The 19,567-nt window shown below is 36.8% G+C and overlaps 1 protein-coding gene across 2 annotated transcripts in view; it reads left to right on the top strand.

Annotated features, from left to right (window-relative positions):
• Positions 1–19,567, top strand: part of LOC103459957 (uncharacterized protein C14orf132) — a 36,245-nt gene that overhangs the window by 7,828 nt on the left and 8,850 nt on the right. The window contains exon 1 of one of the 2 annotated variants that reach the window (XM_081603074.1): positions 2,136–2,307. The exons of the other annotated variant lie outside the window; for it this stretch is intronic. The gene's annotated coding sequence lies outside the window, so the exon portion shown is untranslated. Of the gene's footprint in view, positions 1–2,135; positions 2,308–19,567 lie in introns of those variants that run through there. 2 annotated transcript variants of the gene reach the window in all.

A 19,567-nucleotide genomic window follows, 5' to 3' on the forward strand; every position in this document is an offset into this window, starting at 1 on the left:
GCAACTTAACCTTTATTTAAAGGGCAGATTTTTCATAATTCATTTTATTTGTTGTTTTGTTTATTTTGGATTCTTCAAACGTCTTCCAGTCCTAGTGCTAAATGTTGGTTAGAAGTTTATGGAGAGTTATAGAGATGCCATTATATTACTTGAAAATGATACAATATTATTATTTATCTCAATAACTTTTGAACTGATTTATTGTTAAAACTTTGAAACACAGTTTGTGAAACCTTTAAATCGAAAACTTCTCTGGATTTTCTCCTGCAGTCGATGGAAATCTGCCAGGATTTCTCTCGGTTCATTTTGTCTCCGATTCAGGATAACTGATCAGCAGCAGCAGAGTCCAGGGACCGGACCGGACCGGACCGGACCGGACCGGACCGGACGCTGCAGAAACCCTCACAGTTTCAGTTCTGTGAATTTCGCGGTCAGGTTTATCTGCCAATCTTTTGCACCTCAGTGACTTTGTGTTGCACAAAGTCCTGCGATGATTGAAACGGAGAGGAAAGTATGAAGCAGCAACATCTGCTGCAGTCAGTGTTCCCTGTTGCACTGACATTAATATTCTGAATTATGCATAATGATGTGTGTAATATATTACCGACTCAATGAGAGATGATTTTCAGATTTTCTGAAGCTGTTAGTAATCAGCTGTTAGAGAAGCAGAGGGTTTAGCCTGTCAGGCTGCAGGTCGTTGATCTTCATCGTGTTTCCTGTGGTTTCCTGACATCCTCCATGTCGGCAGATCCAGGCTGTTGTTAGACTCTTACTCTGCTTTCAGCATTTCTACGACCTGCAAACAAGATGACAGAAATCATTTGTTGTAGATCATAAATTTAAACATGCTGTCCATTTTCTATAGCTTTTTTTAATCACAGTGTAACTTCTTTGTCTTTTGACTGATTCCTGGAGAAAATCCTGCTTTTACAGTCTCAGCGTGACGCTGGGTTTGATCAGGACGGTTCCCCAAAGCAGATCGGACAGAACTTTCCCTCTGATTCCACTTATTTATTACTGGACTTTATTTTCAGGGAGCTGAGGCTGTGCAGCACTGCACTGCAAAAACACAAAATCTTACCAAGTATTATTGTCTGGTTTCTACTGTGAATATGCCAAAGACTAAAGAGAAATCCTCCAACCGCTGAAATCCTCCATCTTGTTTCCATCTGGTGAAACAGGAAGTTGCTCTCAGTGTCTTCAGAGGTTTTTGTGTCGTTTCCTTCAGTGGTTCTTGGTGCAGCGCCCCCACAGGCCAGGAGGGGAACAGGTTGGTTTGACTCAGAACCACAGCAGCTGGAGGTGGAGCAGATGATGGAGTTCTGGTTCCAGTAGAACCGGGTCGACTGGACCATCAGGAGGAAAACTCTCTAATGACCCTGTGAGATTTTCACAGAACAGCTGAGCTACTACTGCATTTCTGCTCAGATTAAATTACACAGGATTTTATTCAGGGGTATCAGGGTAAAGTGAGGTCAACACAAATGCATGCCACACTTTTAAGATTTAGTGAAACCTTAAAACTGTTCCTATTTTTGCGCGGCATCATGAAGCAGTCTGTCTCATCCATCACTATAGTAACAGCGGATTATGTGACACTTTGCTGTATTTCAGCCTCACAGTAAATTTCTGCCACATTCACCTGAAAAAGCTTTGAAATATTAGATGTTCCTGCTGGACGGATCCCAGCTGTCACTGAGCGAAGCGCAGCAGCAGACCCCCAGCCTGACGCTCCCTCTTCAGGGCCGCTCTCCCCTCTTTCTGTATTTCTGCTTCTTCCCACCATCAGATTTATAGGAGCTGTTATTTTTCCAACAGGCTGCAGCTTTTTATATTAAACTCAAGACAAATCAGAATGTTCCTCTCATTTCAGGCGCATGCAGCTTTAATGCCCATCTGATGAATCAGGCACTTACTGTTGAGTCAGTTACATTACGTATGGAAATCATTGGGAATGCTGCTGTCATGCATGAGTGGAAGCAGCTTTGATTTTTTTTTTCTGTATCTTTAATTTTTTACGAAGGCGCTCGGAGCTGTGAATCAGTTCATAAGTTGGATTTCAGAGTCCTGCTTGGAGACGTTATTACGGGTCGAACCGTTGATGTTGCTCTGAGTAAAGCTTCTCTTTAGAAGATTGTAAAACCTTTTTAATTATCTGATTGTTTCTTTCGTTGCAGACAGACACTGTGATGGGATTATGTGATATCAAACATGATGTTATGATGCTGGCTGCGTATTTCGGGGCCCCGTTGTAAACATTGCACAACCCCTGCAGCATTTGTTGCTGGAATCTGATTAACCAGCCAGGTAATGCAAACACATTCATACTCCATTCTAATTTTGAGACGATTTCTCTTCATTAGATCTGAGTTCTGTTTGGCTGGAGCAGAAAAAGCTCCTGGAATAAAACCTGCTTGCGGTAATAAGCATCCATCTCCAAGCCTGACAGGCTCACCAATCCATTTATTCATAACACAGACTGATGGACAGAAGGCTGGGGTAATAAACATGAGCCTGGTGTTTTCCTTCTGAATAATCTGTGCACAGATTGGCTGTTTTTGCATTTTGTCACATTTTCTATAAGCGGCTGTTGGTCCAAATGGTGGCTAACGCTAACACACGGTGATGTCAGCGTCCGTCCAGAGGGACGGGCTGCTGGAGCGGCTGGACGCTTCCTCAGATCTGAGCTCTAACTAGGCCAACATGACACACATGTGACAAACTCATGACAGCGACCCGACCGGCCTCGTCCTGTGAACCACGCACAGCCTGAGCCCGACCTGAGCTCTGCAGCGGCCGGCCCACTGACTCATCCTCACAGCTGCTGACCAGCTGGAGGTTCTTCACTAAGTCGGTTAAGAAGTTCTGGACGGCTTTCAGAGCGTCCACACCTCCTGAACCTTTGCATGTTTTTCCACAGTGAAACTCCAAACACCCCTCTGAAGTGTAGTTGAGCCTCCTTAAAGTCCAGCGCCACATTTTGTCTTAAAAAACCGTCTAAATAATCAGAGTCCAGCCAACTCTGGAGGAGCTGCAGGTCACAGAGTGCATCAGATCAGGCCCCAAAATGTTTGAACTTCCTTCCTGATTCTAATATTTGAAAAATCTTCAGACAGATTTTGTAAGTTTGCTGGAAGATTCAACATTCTGCAGCGAAACACAAAAGAGTCTCACCGCAGCATTTAGAATCAGTTTACCTGCCGCACACCTGGTCACGTTTTGCGTTAATCTGTTACACGTCACCATGGTGACCATCCAGAGAAAACGTTAAAATGTTAAGTTACATTTATTAAAGCTTTGGCTCAGCAGCAGAAGCATAAATAACTCGGCTGTTTGGATGATCATGATGAAGTCGATCTGTGATTGAACTTTGATTATGGAGGGAAGTTAAAAGGAGGAATTATGTTGCAGTTTGTCTCCAGTTCCTGATCTGCCAGTTTCCTGTTTCTCCTCCTCGTTTTCCCAACACGTTTGTTGTTGATAGATCACGACCTGTGGTTGGAAACTTTCAGGTTCTTTGCTTCTGCTGCGTTTTTAAACGAAACTCCTGGTTTTTATGGAGAACTGGTGAGAAAAAGTGGTTCAAATCAGGACAATAAAACCTTTTCCACAGAACCGTATTTCCATCCTCCGTCGTTTCACAGCAGCTTCCTGTCAGGTATAAATTGAATCCATGTTTAAGTTCCTGTCATCCTCTCGGTTTCTGTTTCCCCCGATCTCGTCGTTTTTCTGTCCAACGGCTGCTGATTAATTATCTCCCCTGGTAGATGAGAGGAGTCCTGCAGGCGCGTCTCACTTTCATTTGCTTACACTAATCCTGGAGCTTTTCAATTACAGCCGCTGCAGTTTCTCCTTCATTCCACAGGGAAGCGTTTAGGAGGCAGGATATGAATCAATATGATGAGAAAATCAATGCGGTTCATTATCAACATGTCATGAATAAATGCAGGAATCTTTGACGGCTGTTTCTGTGTTAATATCAAAACTGGACCTATTTAATAAATCAGAAATGCATCTCTTCTTAATGCGAGGAGTAAATATTATATAAATATCAGATTTATTTGGTCACATGCCAACAGATAATTTGCTGACCCTGTTTAGGGTTTTCTATTGTAAGAAAACTAATAATAATAATAATAATAATAAACATTCAAAGATATCTCAACTATTTGGTAACAAAAACCCCAATAGCAAACATTACTTTCTACTGTAGCGCAATCATAAAGATCAAAGATTGTTTTATTATTTCCATCTTTCCATGCATCTGATTAATCAGAAAAATGTGACTTTTGTAAATAAAATACATTTTCTTGAATCGTATTTCAGATTCTGGTCCATTTAATAACAAAAGACAGGAAAAGGTTCCATTGATATTTTCCCAGATGGGAGTTTGTGCTCATTAGATAAAATCCTTCTGAAGGCTTTTTGCAGGCAGTCATGAGTTCATGTTGTGTAAATATGCAATCACTGACTTTGCAAGTTGCTGTGGTGGTTGAAAATTATAATTAGGAATGTAAACATGAATATAACCACAGGAGGAAACCTGATGCTGAGGAAGGCAGTAATTAATGGGACATGATATTAAGAGAAGCAGATGAATGAAAATCAAACTCGGGTTTGGAACCGAGCCGAGCCTGAGCTTCAGGTCAGGAACTGATGCTGGACGCGTCAGTTTACTGGAGTTAAATGAAAGCTGCCTGGAGAACCAGGGAGGCTCGGCTGCTGGTTCTGCTTTCAAGCTGTTCTGCTGCTTTTCGTGTTCGTCAGCTGGATCAGCTCCAGGTCGAACAAAGAGAATCACAAACCGGTGCTGAAGTCCAAACGACCAGGAGGACGAGACAAACACAGAACCACCAGGCCGAATGAAGCCGCCACGCTTCGACCCGAACATGGACCCGAACCGTTTAGAAGCTTTCTGAATCAGAAATCAAACTTTAATATTCTCCACGATTAATTGAAACAATAGAATATATTATTAGCCAGATTATCAACCTCCACATCGTTTGAAATGGTTAAGATGACCAAATGTTCTGCTTTTCATCCACCGTGTTTTGAAGTCCAGCTTCCCATCGTCCTCCTCGCCGCTCTGACCATGAGTCACATTAATGAGACAGGAAGTCATTTCAGGTCCAGGTTCAGTCCAGAGAGGAACATGAACCGGAGTTATTGCTCATTCGTATAATACGTTTTTCTCCGTCACACCAAACTTCTGTTGCTCTGACAGATTGATCGAGGCGTCAGGAGAAAATCACTCAGGCTACTCTTGTTCTATTGAGTTATAAGATTTATTTAAAAATGCTGCTGAGACTGGAGGAAAATCAATGGCAGCAGAGCCGTAAATCTGCCTGGTAACCAGAAGCTTCAACACCTCAGAGACGGAGAACGACTGAGAGACCAGATTCATGACACGAGGCGTTCAACCTTCAACCTCTGGGCCAGCTCTGCTGTTTCTGCAGCGTTTTCCTCATTATCTCCCTTTTTTAATGGTTTAGATTTAGTTTTTCTGCATTGCTGGTTTGTGTCGTCACAAACTGCACATTGTGTCGGCTGAAGCCAGTAGATGAAGCTTTACGGTTTGGAACATGAACTTTTCATCACAACAGAAAACTTAGCTGAGGCTCAGGCAGACATTTGGGAATCTGCTGCTCTGCTGGAGAGAAACGTGAAGCTGAGGAGCTAAATCTCATCACCGCCGGCATCCGGAGCAGGACGTGTTCAGAGTGAAGCTGCACAGGGTTCTGCTCTCTGTGGCCGCGTTACTGCGTCAGCCTATCAGCAGAGAGCACACTGCTAACAGCTGGTGCCGCTAAAGCTAATCGCCCTCCACTGCTTCACTGTTGGGTCAAAGCAATGAAGGACCCAACAGAACCACTGGAGCGTTGGCTGAGACATCCGCATTTCTGTCTGCCTCATGTCATAAAAACATTTAATCCAATTAAAACCGCATAAATATTATCTACATCTGGTCAGAGGTGGATGCATCACTTTAGTTTTTTTAAATGACTTTTAGGAGTATTTTTCCTTTAACTTGGGTAAAAATATGCTGAAGCGTTTCTGCTCTTACTGAGTTTATGTCTTGGATCCTCTGCACCAGGCGCAGAACGCACCACGCTCTTTCCTTTTCTTCCACTTGTTGCCTCGGCAACATCTGCATACAGGAAACGTTTCCCAGCAGGATTTCCTCTAAATGTTCTCCAGTAAATTCATTTTCACACAGTCTGGTCTCCAGAACTATCAAAGCTGAACAATCAAATATTTATTTAGGTTTTTGGTTTGTTCTCATCTCCGTTTTATTCAGAGCACCTCCTCTGCAGACGGCTCACTCTGTGGACAACCAGTTACTAATAAATTAAACATAAATATGAAGGATGGAGACACGGCTGAAAGCATCAGCTGTCTGACGGGGTAATCATGACCCCAGGGAGAGGCTGGTTGTTCCCGCTCTGCTCATCGTCCCTGAGCAGATTGAAATGTAACCATCAGATCGGCTCCGTCCATCAGGCAGATTGATTCATGCTGCAGTGAATGAAGCAGTTTGAAGATCAGCTGCAGCCTGAGAGCCTGAAGGCTGGAAAGTTCTGAGTTCTGAACCCATTGACTGATTTGTACATTGACGTCTTGATTGAAGAAGATGAAGCTGTTTGCTTTTGTATGAATATTCGTTGGAGTTTTTCAACAGGGGCCTTGGCCCCCCAGCTCCCCCACTGGGGGGCGCCACTGCCCAGGTTGGCCCAAATTGTTCATTTTAGTGAATGTAAACTTCTGATCTCGTCCGTAAATCTGTAACTGTGCGTGGTTCAGTTGTTGGTAATCAAGGTATTCTAATCAGGAGCTGATCATTTCCCATGATGCTTTGCTGCAGTTTGAAGTCGTTGATCTGAGCTGCCTGCTGTAAATTCAGTTTCTCCATACTTTTCTTTCTGACTCAATCAAATAATCAGCTTTATTTTATTTTAACAGATTTTAAGACTTCAGGCTGAGTTTTAACATCTTGAGCGTCTCAGGAACGTTTTGATTTTGCTGCTGTATTTTCAGTTTGACATCTTTGTGCTGCTGATCCCCGCTGACCTTGAACGCTGCGTGTCTGTGTGTAAGAAGCAGAAATGCTGTGACATGGTGAACGAATCAGCACTTCCAGAGTCTGAGTGAGGAGCCGAGCTTCTGGCCTGTCTGCCTCCATCAGGCTCATGAGAGCAGCAGCCGCTCCCGGTGTGTGTCATGTCTCTATTCGCCACCGGAGGGCGCCACAGCGAGAGCAGCACGTCGGCGGTGGAACCAGCGAGTGAGAAGCTCTTCCTGTGTGTCAGAATCCCTCTGGGCGGTTTTAGGCTCCGCTCTGTGGCACCAAACCTCAGGTTGTTCCTATCAATCATTTCACTGAATAAATCTCACATGCATCATCATTTTAAATGACAAAATAGAGATGATTATTTCTAACTTTGGCCACATCAACCTCTTTTCCTTAAGGAAAACCACACGTTTTCCTTCCACTCAACTTTCCATCAATGGAACCCAGCACTCGGCGAACATCCAGCTCGGTTTATCAGTCCGTGTCTCTGCTGGTTTCTCTTTGTCTGTAACATAACATCTGAATATTTTTGTAATAATAAAACTTTCTTAGAATCCAAACTGGTTTCATCAGCTTTAATTAAAACAACTAAAAATAAAAGGTTAATTTTCTAAACCTTTACAGCAAATTGAAATAGTTCAGGGTTATGCTAGAGATTATAGTTTTACTCACCAATATCTGTTTGTCTGAGATCAATTAAACATTAAGCTCCTTTTCTCTAAAGGCCTGTTTAGATTTAGTATAGCAGAGAAAATAAATATGATATAGATTAGCAGCTTTTTGGGTGATAAATCACTAAAAGTCATCTTTCTGTCATCTTTCTGAATGACAGAAAGATGAAAACTTGTTTCTTTGAAACGTGTTTTATTCCAACATGTTTTCTTCTCACCTGGAAATCGGGTTTCAGCCGCTTTTAGCCGTTTTCCATAAATCCTCTCTGATCTGTCGCCTTTCTGACGCAACATGAAATATGATTTATTCCTCCGTCGTTTCTTTAACTGGATAAATAAAAACTGGATGAATAAAAACAAGAAGCTGTTGAGCTTTTCCTGCTGGCTGCACGATAGACGTCTGTTGATAGTGAGAAAATCATTCAGACACAAGTTTGTCTGCTAAAGACTAGATAGGAATAAATCTCCAGGAGGAGCTCAAAGTTTAAGTAATGAGCATCAGAACCCGGTTCTGCTCTGCTGCTTCTGAGTGAAAATCTCAGAGGAAACATTTTTCACTTCTTTCTCCATCAGATGTTTTACATCCTGCTTGGCTGAAATGATTTTCTGTTTTCCTTTCACACTCCGGCGCTCGCATCACAAACAGCATTTTGATGAATTAAAGTGTGAGCGACCGTCCATGGCTGGAGAAATCAGGTCGTTCCGCAGTGAAAACGGTTATTTAGAAGAGACACGACACAGTTTGGTCACGTAAAACACAGAGATGTTCTGCCAAAGAAAAGGTTTGGTAAACCTCTAACTTATTACTAACGCTGGAAGCGTTAAGTGAGCGCAGCTGGAGACAAACATCATCCGGTTGGCAGCTGCTGGTTGGTTCCTCCTCTCCTATCAGATCTGGCCTGTTTGCTGATCCAAGAGCCTCAAACACAGGGAGGGTCAGAGCAAACAGGCTCACCTGGCTGCAGGTGATCCTGCTCTCCAAAGCTTCACGCTCCTGGTTTCTGTCTGTCCTGCGGGTGAAACAATCCCCAGTAATCCGTCAGAGATTCTAGATACACCCTTTCCTCTCACTCAAGTTTGACAGTTAGTTTCAGGGGGGGGGAGGGGGGGGGGAGGGGGGGGGAGGGGGGGGGGCTAGTACCTTTCGTCAAAAGTTTGACAGTTAGTTTCAGGGGGGGAGGGGCTTGGGGGGAGGTGGGGGGAGGAGGGGGGGGCTAGTACCTTTCGTCAAAATTTTGACAGTTAGTTTCAAGGTGGGTGGTCTTGCGGGGAGGGAAGGGAGGGGCGAGTACCTTTCGTCAAAATTTTGACAGGTAGTGTTTTAGAGAGAAAACAGGTGTTTTGAGGACATTGGGTGTTATGGACAGCGGCAGCTGTAAAGGTGGGGAAGGGGGGAGTTTTACTGGTATAAATAGGGGTTTCAGAATATGACGCTCTACTCCTGGCTGCAGTCTGGTTCTACTCGCGTCATCATGTTTCTGCAGAACGCTCCGACAAAGAATGGATCTCAACTCATTCCTCCTATTACTGAGGGTCAAGGATCAGCCACTCCAGGACCGCCTCTTGTGTATGAGATTCCGATATCAGTGTACCCTGAATCAACCGTTGTTCCAGACGCCGAACATCATGAGGAGTGCGCCGCGTCTGATGCAAAGGTTTTGGGCACCCCAGCGCCGAGGGGGCTGACGATGAGCGGGAGTTCTATTCTGTGTCAGACCCCAGTATCGATCTATGACTACTCACCTCGCCTGGAGAACGCTCCAAAGAAATCAACGTTCTATGTATGCCGTGTGCAGAGACCGGCTACATTTTCGCGGCTGAAACGAGAATGGTCTTTGGAACCGCACGGATTATGGGGAGCTTTTGGGTACGTTTTTCAGGTTTAAATACATTTGAAACATATAGATTTTTTTCTGTAACACTTGCTAGTGTGATACATTTCAGTAAAAGTTCCCCGAATATGTGACAGGGACTAAACAGGTCCATGTTAGGCTACTAATATTTATCTTTCACTTTTCCCCAATGTTTAAAGTTTTTTACACTGCACAACCACACTCCAAGAGTTGCTCCAACATGGTAAATTGTTTTGTTACCTTTAAAATTATCTGCAGCTTTTGTCTCTGACTTATACGCAGTTTGTTTTTTTGGCCCAATGATTTCTTTCCCTCCATCCGTAATCTTACATGCTTCAATGTGTTCACCAACAAAATATAGTACACCCGTAGTTGTTAAGGTTCCAATACTAAGAACTTATAAATTATCAATGTGAACCATCAGTCTGTATTAAAATATTTAGTACAATTTGTATTTTTATTTAGATTTGATGTTTTGATGTGAGCATTTGGATTTCTATCAATTTATTGAATGATGTTTTAGGTCATTTTATACTTGTTCATGTTTAGTAGTTAGTCAATTTTAAACTTTTTTAGTAGGTATGTCATTTTACACTAGTTCATGTTTAGTAGTTATGTCATTTTACCCTAGTTCATGTTTAGTAGTTAGGTCATTTTACACTAGTTCATGTTTTGTAGTTATGTCATTTTACCCTAGTTCATGTTTAGTAGTTAGGTCATTTTACACTAGTTCATGTTTTGTAGTTATGTCATTTTACCCTAGTTCATGTTTAGTAGTTAGGTCATTTTACACTAGTTCATGTTTTGTAGTTATGTCATTTTACCCTAGTTCATGTTTAGTAGTTAGGTCATTTTACACTAGTTCATGTTTAGTAGTTAGGTCATTTTACACTAGTTCATGTTTTGTAGTTATGTCATTTTATACTTGTTCATGTTTTGTAGATATGTCATTTTACACTAGTTCATGTTTAGTAGTTAGGTCATATTAAACTTTTTTAGTAGGTATGTCATTTTATACTTGTTCGTGTTTAGTAGTTATGCCATTTATACTTGTTCATGTTTTGTAGTTATGTCATTTTACCCTAGTTCATGTTTAGTAGTTAGGTAATTTTATACTTGTTCATGTTTAGTAGTTAGGTCATATTAAACTTTTTTAGTAGGTATGTCATTTTATACTTGTTCGTGTTTTGTAGTTATGCCATTTATACTTGTTCATGTTTAGTAGTTAGTCAATTTTAAACTTTTTTAGTAGGTATGTCATTTTATACTTGTTCGTGTTTTGTAGATATGTCATTTTACACTAGTTCATGTTTAGTAGTCATGTCATTTTATACTTGTTCATGTTTTGTAGTTATGTCATTTTACCCTAGTTCATGTTTAGTAGTTAGGTCATTTTACACTAGTTCATGTTTTGTAGTTATGTCATTTTACCCTAGTTCATGTTTAGTAGTTAGGTCATTTTACACTAGTTCATGTTTTGTAGTTATGTCATTTTATACTTGTTCATGTTTTGTAGATATGTCATTTTACACTAGTTCATGTTTAGTAGTTAGGTCATATTAAACTTTTTTAGTAGGTATGTCATTTTATACTTGTTCGTGTTTAGTAGTTATGCCATTTATACTTGTTCATGTTTTGTAGTTATGTCATTTTACCCTAGTTCATGTTTAGTAGTTAGGTAATTTTATACTTGTTCATGTTTAGTAGTTAGGTCATATTAAACTTTTTTAGTAGGTATGTCATTTTATACTTGTTCGTGTTTTGTAGTTATGCCATATATACTTGTTCATGTTTTGTAGTTATGTCATTTTACCCTAGTTCATGTTTAGTAGTTAGGTCATTTTACACTAGTTCATGTTTTGTAGTTAGGTCATTTTACACTAGTTCATGTTTTGTAGTTATGTCATTTTATACTTGTTCATGTTTTGTAGATATGTCATTTTACACTAGTTCATGTTTAGTAGTTAGGTCATATTAAACTTTTTTAGTAGGTATGTCATTTTATACTTGTTCGTGTTTAGTAGTTATGCCATTTATACTTGTTCATGTTTTGTAGTTATGTCATTTTACCCTAGTTCATGTTTAGTAGTTAGGTAATTTTATACTTGTTCATGTTTAGTAGTTAGGTCATATTAAACTTTTTTAGTAGGTATGTCATTTTATACTTGTTCGTGTTTTGTAGTTATGCCATATATACTTGTTCATGTTTTGTAGTTATGTCATTTTACACTAGTTCATGTTTAGTAGTCATGTCATTTTACACTAGTTCGTGTTTAGTAGTTATGCCATTTATACTTGTTCATGTTTTGTAGATATGTCATTTTACACTAGTTCATGTTTAGTAGTTAGGTCAATTTATACTTGTTCATGTTTAGTAGTTAGTTAATTTTAGACTTTTTTAGCAGGTATGTCATTTTATACTTGTTCATGTTTAGTAGTTAGGTCATTTTATACTTGTTCATGTTTAGCAGTTAGGTCATATTAAACTTTTTTAGTAGGTATGTCATTTTATACTTGCTAGTGTTTAGTAGTTATGTCATTTTATACTTGTTCATGTTTTGTAGATATGTCATTTTACACTAGTTCATGTTTAGTAGTTATGCCATTTATACTTGTTCATGTTTTGTAGTTATGTCATTTTACACTAGTTCATGTTTTGTAGTTATGTCATTTTATACTTGTTCATGTTTAGTAGTTAGTTAATTTTAGACTTTTTTAGTAGGTATGTCATTTTATACTTGTCCATGTTTAGTAGTTAGGTCATTTTATACTTGTTCATGTTTAGCAGTTAGGTCATATTAAACTTTTTTAGTAGGTATGTCATTTTATACTTGTTCGTGTTTTGTAGTTATGCCATTTATACTTGTTCATGTTTTGTAGATATGTCATTTTACACTAGTTCATGTTTAGTAGTCATGTCATTTTATACTTGTTCATGTTTTGTAGTTATGCCATTTATACTTGTTCATGTTTTGTAGATATGTCATTTTACACTAGTTCATGTTTAGTAGTTATGCCATTTATACTTGTCCATGTTTTGTAGTTATGCCATTTATACTTGTCCATGTTTTGTAGTTATGCCATTTATACTTGTTCATGTTTTGTAGATATGTCATTTTACACTAGTTCATGTTTAGTAGTCATGTCATTTTATACTTGTTCATGTTTTGTAGTTATGTCATTTTACCCTAGTTCATGTTTAGTAGTTAGTTCATGTTTAGTAGTCATGTCATTTTATACTTGTTCATGTTTTGTAGTTATGCCATTTATACTTGTTCATGTTTTGTAGTTATGTCATTTTACCCTAGTTCATGTTTAGTAGTTAGGTCATTTTACACTAGTTCATGTTTTGTAGTTATGTCATTTTATACTTGTTCATGTTTAGTAGTTAGTTAATTTTAGACTTTTTTAGTAGGTATGTCATTTTATACTTGTCCATGTTTAGTAGTTAGGTCATTTTATACTTGTTCATGTTTAGCAGTTAGGTCATATTAAACTTTTTTAGTAGGTACGTCATTTTATACTTGTTCGTGTTTTGTAGTTATGCCATTTATACTTGTTCATGTTTTGTAGATATGTCATTTTACACTAGTTCATGTTTAGTAGTCATGTCATTTTATACTTGTCCATGTTTTGTAGTTATGCCATTTATACTTGTTCATGTTTTGTAGTTATGTCATTTTACCCTAGTTCATGTTTAGTAGTTAGTTCATGTTTAGTAGTCATGTCATTTTATACTTGTTCATGTTTTGTAGTTATGCCATTTATACTTGTTCATGTTTTGTAGTTATGTCATTTTACCCTAGTTCATGTTTAGTAGTTAGGTCATTTTACCCTAGTTCATGTTTTGTAGTTATGTCATTTTATACTTGTTCATGTTTTGTAGATATGTCATTTTACACTAGTTCATGTTTAGTAGTTATGCCATTTATACTCGTTCATGTTTTGTAGATATGTCATTTTACACTAGTTCATGTTTAGTAGTTATGCCATTTATACTCGTTCATGTTTTGTAGTTATGTCATTTTACACTAGTTCATGTTTTGTAGTTATGTCATTTTATACTTGTTCATGTTTTGTAGATATGTCATTGTACACTAGTTCATGTTTAGTAGTTAGGTCATATTAAACTTTTTTAGTAGTTATGCCATTTATACTTGTTCATGTTTTGTAGTTATGTCATTTTATACTTGTTCATGTTTTGTAGATATGTCATTTTACACTAGTTCATGTTTAGTAGTTATGTCATTTTATACTTGTTCATGTTTTGTAGATATGTCATTTTACACTAGTTCATGTTTAGTAGTTATGCCATTTATACTCGTTCATGTTTTGTAGTTATGTCATTTTACACTAGTTCATGTTTTGTAGTTATGTCATTTTATACTTGTTCATGTTTAGTAGTTAGTTAATTTTAGACTTTTTTAGTAGGTATGTCATTTTATACTTGTTCATGTTTTGTAGTTATGTCATTTTATACTTGTTCATGTTTTGTAGATATGTCATTTTACACTAGTTCATGTTTAGTAGTTATGTCATTTTATACTTGTTCATGTTTTGTAGATATGTCATTTTACACTAGTTCATGTTTAGTAGTTATGCCATTTATACTCGTTCATGTTTTGTAGTTATGTCATTTTACACTAGTTCATGTTTTGTAGTTATGTCATTTTATACTTGTTCATGTTTAGTAGTTAGTTAATTTTAGACTTTTTTAGTAGGTATGTCATTTTATACTTGTTCATGTTTAGTAGTTAGGTCATTTTATACTTGTTCATGTTTAGTAGTTAGGTCATTTTATACTTGTTCATGTTTAGCAGTTAGGTCATATTAAACTTTTTTAGTAGGTATGTCATTTTATACTTGTTCGTGTTTTGTAGTTATGCCATTTATACTTGTTCATGTTTAGTAGTTAGTTCACTTTAAACTTATTAGTTATGTTATACTCGTTAGTGTTTAGTAGTTAGTTAATTTTAAAGTTAGTTAGTAGTTAGGTGTTTTTATACTTGTTCATGTTTAGTAGTTACTTGATTTTAAACATAGTTAGTAGTTATGTCATTTTGTACTTGTTCGTCTTTAGTAGATTGTTCACTTGTCTGACTCACTCTGTACCTTAAAGCACCACCCACTTTAGCTGATTTTTTTATTTTTTCACATTTTAATTTTCCCGAGCCAGATTCAGGAGCAAGAATGTTTTCACAAGCTTTTTTTCTCATGACTTTATGCTGATTCTTATGCTTGTTTTTAGACTTTATGTACTGAGAATTATGTTGAACAGGATATTATGACTAGTGTCTTAGAAAATTGCTTCGTAAGTCAAACTTAACATCACGGTTTCTGACAACAGCTTCTTATTATCGCAAGGGGTGACGTATACCTGCTCAAGACACCAGGCTATGGTATGTCCATACCAACGGTCCAGTCCGTTGGACAAATTGTAACCTCTCTTAATATAATTCAGTTGATTTATATAACACTAATTTACAATAGGTAATCTCAAGACAATTTACAAAAAAGTCATTTCCATTGTACTTAACAGTACAGCAATTTAAATGTATTAAGTCAGTAAAAAAAAAAGTTATCTGAGTTAAAAATGCAGATTGCATCATGTCATTGACTTGTTATTGACTTGTTTATATGCTTCCCCCTGTTCAGATTACTTTTACCCTGTAATGTCTGATTTGATCTATATTTTCAGGGGAACCCTGTGGAACCAACATGAACATTTGCTGCCTTCTTTTTTTTTGTTTCTTTATTACTGGACACAATTGGAGTTCCATAAAGTCTCGTAGTAAAAGTCACATTAAGACACAATCAGAACGCCTCATGCTGAACCGATCCTCAGCACAACCATCCTCCAACTTTTGTTTAACATGTCAGAGTTTTAACAAGAAAGAAAAACACAGAGTACAACCGGTAAAATTGTTGCTTTATAAATCACAACAAGTGTACATTTTATCTTTAGGTTTCATGTCAGTGATTCTTGAGAATAGGGACAAAATGGGTTTTAATTTTCCCTTTTTTTCATTTCTCAACCTTAAGTATGCAAAAATGACAAATGATGTTTTGGAAATGTAAAGATGCCAAGGTGCAGGCTCCCAGTTGCAACATAAAAAAAATAAATAAAAAAAATTACATTTTTAATCGACCTGATCTAGAACGTTGTCATCACCATCTGACAAAAATAAATATAAAATAATTTTTAATGACCTTATTAGTGATATTTTACTCATTTTACCAACAAATGCTTCTCAAGAAACAAAATAAATATTATTTAAAACAAAAAAAACAACAAAAAGTACGTCTGTCGGAGTTGACACAGAACTGTAGGTGGTGACAAACTAGTGAGTAAAATGAAAAACTTGGTACATGTGATGTAATGCAATTTATGTAAAATACATTAAAATAAATTAATTGCACATTTAAGTGAGATTTGACAACAATTTCACTGAAAGAGTCACAAAAACTCTGACGGAGTTGACGAAATGCCAAACTACCTCAATTTATATAATCTTATTCTGAAGGACCATTAAATTTTTACAGTAAACCAAAATTAAGCTTTTATTTCACAAAATTTCATCAAAGTTTTGTAAATTGCCGGTTATGGTGTTGACACATCATGGTTGTGACAAAAAACTTAGGAATAAAAAGTAGAAAAAACTAAAGAATAGCATAAGCTAACCGGAGCTAACTAGCCCTCTTAGCAAAGGAAGAGAAAGGAAGTGGTCATGGGGTCCTCAGAAGTTCTGGTACCCCTCAATAACGCCTGATTTTTTTTTTTTTTACATTCTTTTCATGTCTGACAGTGTTGACAAAAACTAGGGACAAATTTCAATGGAGTTGGAAAATATATAAAAATGATTTTTAATTCAATTTATTGATACTTTTATAATTATTTATATGACTATTTATACTTAATTGTCCTAATATATAATTATAGTATTTCTTTAATTGTTTTAAACTATTATAATGTATTGAGTTCTGCTCCTGGACAAAGGGTTTTTACAGGCATCATCCACCGACTGTAATGTTTAAAATTAAAAGAAAAATATTCCGCAAATACCAGGAAAATATACATAAATAATGTCACACTGAACACAAACCCTAATCAATAATCTCTACTGTATCTGCTCCTTTCTTCTTCTTCCGCAACCCCTGAATTAACAGGAACAACTGATGTTTGTTCGTTCTGTAAGAAAAAAACAACAAAGTTTTGCTTCTTTTACATTGTTGATTTTAGAGCACACACATGATACAGAACTTAATAAATTAAAATGAAAGTTGTTCATTTACATTATATTCATTTAGCCACAAAAGGAAAGTTATTAGTTATACTCTACAATTCAGAGGGGAAAAGGTTTTAGACATGTTAATGAGATCCAATTTTTTCAAAGTTTTGACAAACCTTAAAGTCTCTTCAGCTCGTGGAGTTGTTTCAGTGAAGTTAGCGTTCATGGAGGGAAACTTGCTGTCGCTGTTCTGCTCAGTCAGAAAGTTACTAACGTCAGAAAAATCTGCTGTCATGTCATGAGCTGGAAAAAAAAATCAACAAGCATGTTTGCAAAAATAGAAGTAGTTTCAGTTAAGACTTAAAAAATTGTTTTATGATTTTGGTTATGGTTGTAGAATTTAAACCGAGGTAACACTAAACAATAAATCGTTGGGTAGATAGTGTGGAAAAACAGGAGATATTAAAGACATGGTAACCTAAATGGCTGCAAATGCATCCATTGTTGAAAATGAATCAAACTCATGTAACACAGTGTAATGATTCACCTCTTTGCAACACTTTGAGTCATCAAGCTTTACGCTTTCCAAACCGTTGCTATTTGATCAGTTTGATTTCAGAAGAGCCGATGACATTTTATGTTACAGTAACAGGCTCCCGGTTGCAATTTTATGTTACTGTAACATAAAATTACTGTATTAGTTATACAGTAACAGGCTCCCGGTTGCAATTTGCAATACAGTAATTTTACCATGTCTTTAATATCTCCTGTTTTTCCACACTATCTACCCAACGATTTATTGTTTAGTGTTACCTCGGTTTAAATTCTACAACCATAACCAAAATCATAAAACAATTTTTTAAGTCTTAACTGAAACTACTTCTATTTTTGCAAACATGCTTGTTGATTTTTTTTTCCAGCTCATGACATGACAGCAGATTTTTCTGACGTTAGTAACTTTCTGACTGAGCAGAACAGCGACAGCAAGTTTCCCTCCATGAACGCTAACTTCACTGAAACAACTCCACGAGCTGAAGAGACTTTAAGGTTTGTCAAAACTTTGAAAAAATTGGATCTCATTAACATGTCTAAAACCTTTTCCCCTCTGAATTGTAGAGTATAACTAATAACTTTCCTTTTGTGGCTAAATGAATATAATGTAAATGAACAACTTTCATTTTAATTTATTAAGTTCTGTATCATGTGTGTGCTCTAAAATCAACAATGTAAAAGAAGCAAAACTTTGTTGTTTTTTTCTTACAGAACGAACAAACATCAGTTGTTCCTGTTAATTCAGGGGTTGCGGAAGAAGAAGAAAGGAGCAGATACAGTAGAGATTATTGATTAGGGTTTGTGTTCAGTGTGACATTATTTATGTATATTTTCCTGGTATTTGCGGAATATTTTTCTTTTAATTTTAAACATTACAGTCGGTGGATGATGCCTGTAAAAACCCTTTGTCCAGGAGCAGAACTCAATACATTATAATAGTTTAAAACAATTAAAGAAATACTATAATTATATATTAGGACAATTAAGTATAAATAGTCATATAAATAATTATAAAAGTATCAATAAATTGAATTAAAAATCATTTTTATATATTTTCCAACTCCATTGAAATTTGTCCCTAGTTTTTGTCAACACTGTCAGACATGAAAAGAATGTAAAAAAAAAAAAATCAGGCGTTATTGGGGGCACCAGAACTTCTGAGGACCCCATGACCACTTCCTTTCTCTTCCTTTGCTAAGAGGGCTAGTTAGCTCCGGTTAGCTTATGCTATTCTTTAGTTTTTTCTACTTTTTATTCCTAAGTTTTTTGTCACAACCATGATGTGTCAACACCATAACCGGCAATTTACAAAACTTTGATGAAATTTTGTGAAATAAAAGCTTAATTTTGGTTTACTGTAAAAATTTAATGGTCCTTCAGAATAAGATTATATAAATTGAGGTAGTTTGGCATTTCGTCAACTCCGTCAGAGTTTTTGTGACTCTTTCAGTGAAATTGTTGTCAAATCTCACTTAAATGTGCAATTAATTTATTTTAATGTATTTTACATAAATTGCATTACATCACATGTACCAAGTTTTTCATTTTACTCACTAGTTTGTCACCACCTACAGTTCTGTGTCAACTCCGACAGATGTACTTTTTGTTGTTTTTTTTTGTTTTAAATAATATTTATTTTGTTTCTTGAGAAACATTTGTCGGTAAAATGAGTAAAATATCACTAATAGGGTCATTAAAAATTATTTTATATTTATTTTTGTCAGATGGTGATGACAACGTTCTAGATCAGGTCGATTAAAAATGTAATTTTTTTTATTTATTTTTTTTATGTTGCAACTGGGAGCCTGCACCTTGGCATCTTTACATTTCCAAAACATCATTTGTCATTTTTGCATACTTAAGGTTGAGAAATGAAAAAAAGGGAAAATTAAAACCCATTTTGTCCCTATTCTCAAGAATCACTGACATGAAACCTAAAGATAAAATGTACACTTGTTGTGATTTATAAAGCAACAATTTTACCGGTTGTACTCTGTGTTTTTCTTTCTTGTTAAAACTCTGACATGTTAAACAAAAGTTGGAGGATGGTTGTGCTGAGGATCGGTTCAGCATGAGGCGTTCTGATTGTGTCTTAATGTGACTTTTACTACGAGACTTTATGGAACTCCAATTGTGTCCAGTAATAAAGAAACAAAAAAAAAGAAGGCAGCAAATGTTCATGTTGGTTCCACA

Source organism: Poecilia reticulata, chromosome 22 (genome assembly GCF_904066995.2).
Source record: "Poecilia reticulata chromosome 22, P_reticulata-male-v2, whole genome shotgun sequence".
NCBI classification, from domain to species: Eukaryota; Metazoa; Chordata; class Actinopteri; order Cyprinodontiformes; family Poeciliidae; genus Poecilia; species Poecilia reticulata.